Source organism: Netta rufina, assembly GCF_964035555.1.
Source record: "Netta rufina genome assembly, chromosome: 4".
Classification (NCBI taxonomy): Eukaryota; Metazoa; Chordata; class Aves; order Anseriformes; family Anatidae; genus Netta; species Netta rufina.
This window is the reverse complement of record NC_140127.1, coordinates 71,067,234-71,071,004: the sequence shown is the minus strand read 5'-3', so window position 1 is coordinate 71,071,004 and position 3,771 is coordinate 71,067,234.

Genomic DNA, 3,771 nt, shown 5'->3' with positions numbered 1-3,771 from the left:
AAGCTTCCTGATTTTTGATTTGTTCAGAGAAAGATTTATTATTATTATTATCTTTTTTATCTTTTCTGAGCTGCTCCTAAATCTCCTTTTCTGACTTGTTTATCATGCTCTGGGGTTGAACCCATCAGAGCTTATGATCCTTTTTTTCCCTACTTCGGATACAACTTCTACATGTACTTGTTGAAGGAAGACATCTTCATCCTGTAATGTTCCTCACCATGCTATCAGTTGTACAGTCTGCCTTGTAGAAGTGCTCTGTTCTGGTGCAATTCTTCTTCCTCCAGAACAGCGTCTAAACAGTCTCCATGCCACCCTTAAATATTTTAGATATTCCCTTTAGTTTCTCTTTATTAAAAAGTACATGTATATATATATATATTTTAAATATATATGTTTTTTTATTACTCCTCTTTTCTGAAAGGAAGAGGAGTAATTTTCTTTTTTTCTGGTGCTACAAGGGTTCTGAATCTAAGGACATTATGGTTACTCTTACAGTGTCTTTGTCAATAGTATTATTACGGTAATAATATTATGGTATCTTCCCACTGAGATTAATAATGTCTTGGCTCCTGCCTCTGTTTGGAATAAGGCTGACAGGCCATGGTTTTACGTGCTGTCCACGGGGTGTAGGCACACTGCATAATTTTTCTGGTAATTGGTCCTCTATTAGCATAGCTGAGGTGTGTGGGTTTCTACGGTGGATTCCTCTCTCCATGACTCCTTAACCTTTTCTGGAATATATTTCAACTTTTTTGTGATGGTACTAAGTATCTTCTATCACCAGTAACAGAAAAAATCATCTTCCAAATATGAGTGTCATATAGGACATGAAGATAATAAATATCTATGTGATTTTGCCTTTGTCTTCCATGTAAATTGGACAGATTCCAGCTATACAGATGACTAATGTCATTAGATGCACTGTTCTAGCTACACAATTTATGTGTAACCACAGGAGAAATGTCACCTTTTTAAATTAGTGTGGAAAATGCAGCCTGCTTTTATAGCAACAAGCACCTAGTTACGGAAGCCCTCTGTTGAGAAAATGCTTTTCCTGTGAAGTACAGCATGACTGTCTAAGCATTTCTTCTCTAGTACAACAGCAGTGCCACTATTCTGTAATTCAATCATCAATCAGAATAAACATTAAAGCATAACGCAGCTTAATAAAACCATTAGACTGTGCCACAGAAATAATTACAAAGGCTGGTAATAAGAGAGAGCCATTTACTTAAATGGAGCATCATTTACCTTACCCCACCCAGTCCCAGTAAGACAGCTAGGACGTGGTAGACAGCAGAATCCATGATTCAGACTCTTTCCTAGAGGGCAAAATTGACCATTAAACCTGAAAACAGGTCTTGGTGTGGATCTAATTATACCCAGAGCTGAGATCTTCGATTCACCATTAAAAACCAAAAGGTTTCCAAGGTCCTAGTTCCGCTACAGGAAATTTTACAGAAATCGTTAGCCAGAAACTCACCCAGGAGGCAGTTAAAATAGCAATCCAGGTGGGGTAAGAAGGCAATTAAACAAACAAACAAATGACAAACACAAAACTTGGAAAATAACACAAGTGCACAAAACTAAAACCAGACCCAAATAAATAATTTTCTTTGAGCAACTGATGCATATGTCAAAGGGATGGTGCTTTTAGGGTTGTTTAAATAAGGATATTGAGGACAAACAAATCATGAGGCTTTCAGAAGTGCTCTGGTGCCTAATTCCCATTGATTCAGCAAAGAATTGACCAGATGCACTTAAAACTCCCTTTCCACGCCTAGCTATATGTTTAATCATCTAAAGGTCTCTGAGCATCGCTATGTCTGTAACCACAGATCTCAGAGATCATGGGAATGACCCTATTACAACGTCTGATGAGACTCTGCCCATCTCTTCCCCCATCCTCTCTTCCGGCGTGGCCCCACGGTTTGAGCTCTGCGCACACCGCCGATCCGCTGAGATCACTCCTCCAGTTTTCTGAGAAAGGAAGAATAGAAAGCATCTTTGTTGCAGCTGCTCTTCTTCGAGGCTGCTTGCAAAGCCTGGTTGTTTCCCGGCCGAAGCCTGATGTGACGGGCCCTGTGACACCCTGGGGCATGCCTGGCTGCACAGTCGGGGTCTTTATTTGCATCTTCTGGCTTCATCTGTAAGTCTGAGGCAATGAATGGTTCCTTGCAGTCATGGAGGAGCAGAGATAAGGGCTGATCCCAATGGATCTTCTGTGTTTGGTTATGCCAATGGCTGAAAAAATGGAGAGGGATTTTTTTTTTTGCATGTGAAACATATTTTCCTAGAATTATACAAACAGCGATCAAAGATCTGACTATAAATCTAATATCAACGGCCAACAGAACACAAAAGTGACGTGTTGTCTGTTGCAGAGATTAAGCGACACAGTTTAGCAAGAGCTGTAAAGGAGAGACCAAAAACCGCGAAAAAGTGCTTCTACATTTACGTTAAGCTCACAATTTCAAAGAATTTTAGTCTTCCTGCTTTGGGACACCGCCAGTCCCATACACCCTGGGGAGAAACACCACACGAGTGCAATTTCCCCCCTCCGGTCGCCTGTCGCCGATTTCCACCCAGAAAGCTCAGAGACCAGTGGCTACCCCAGCCACAACTATTGTTCCCATTTCCCAGTAATCCCCGAGACATGGGGATAATTTTTTTAGACACCGCAGCGATAAGCACCCTATCAAAAAGAGAAGCTCCTAGCCAGCATGACCCGCAATGCTTTAATCAGTTTCCTTGCTTAATCAGCTCTTGCTCACAGCTGGTGCACAGCCTGTATAGCTTTGCTCCAGTATTTTTTTTTTTTTCCCTCAGATCATTTATTTTTTTTCTCATTTATTTATTTATTTATTGTTTTTCCTTGTGTTTCAGTTACTGATAGTGCCATGGTAACATCAGATGGGGCTGCAAGGTGCCTTCCCCTCTCCTGTAGGTTCAGCACCCGCTGGATGCCTGCGATGTGCCACGAACTCGGGTGCATTTTCACGCTGCCTGTTGGCAGGGTTTATGCGGCTGTTGTTGAAAAATAATAATAATAAAAATCCCTAGCAACTGCAGGGGCAGGGCTGAAAACCTCCCCGCACCCGAGGCACGGGGATTAGGGAGCCGAAAAAAAGCAATTAAAATTTCATGCTTTTCGGTGGTGGATCTCTCGAGTTCGCCTCGGCTGAGGCTGAAAACGTTGCAGAGAACCTAGAAATTCTGTGATTCTGTGTGAAAAAACGAAGAACTTTACCGAAAGGGTTGTGAGGCATTGGAACGGGCTGCCCAGGGAAGTGGTGGAGTCCCCATCCCTGGAGGTCTTTAAAAGACGTTTAGATGTAGAGCTTAGGGATATGGTTTAGTGGAGGACTGTTAGTGTTAGCTCAGAGGTTGGACTCGATGATCTTGAGGTCTCTTCCAACCTAGAAATTCTGCGATTCTGTGAAACAAAGGGGAGGGAAAAGAGCGGGGAGCCAGCCCCGGGCGCTGCTGTCCTCTGCCGGCACGCAGCGCCGCGAGGGCGAGATAAAACACACAAAACCCACCCACACGCGCGCTTTTCTCATTTTATTCTTTCCTAAAAGAGCAGAAATCGGAAGAAAAAACCCTCAAAACGACAGCAAACCCAGCATAACCATCCCCTCCTCAAGGGGTGGGGGGGGGTGAGACGGCGGAGGGCTCCCCCGTCAGGGGCGGAGAGCTCCCCTCAGGGCCGCAGCGCGCAGGCCCCGCCGCCGGCCGCCTCCGCCCGCCCCTCGGCCCGCGGTGCGGGGC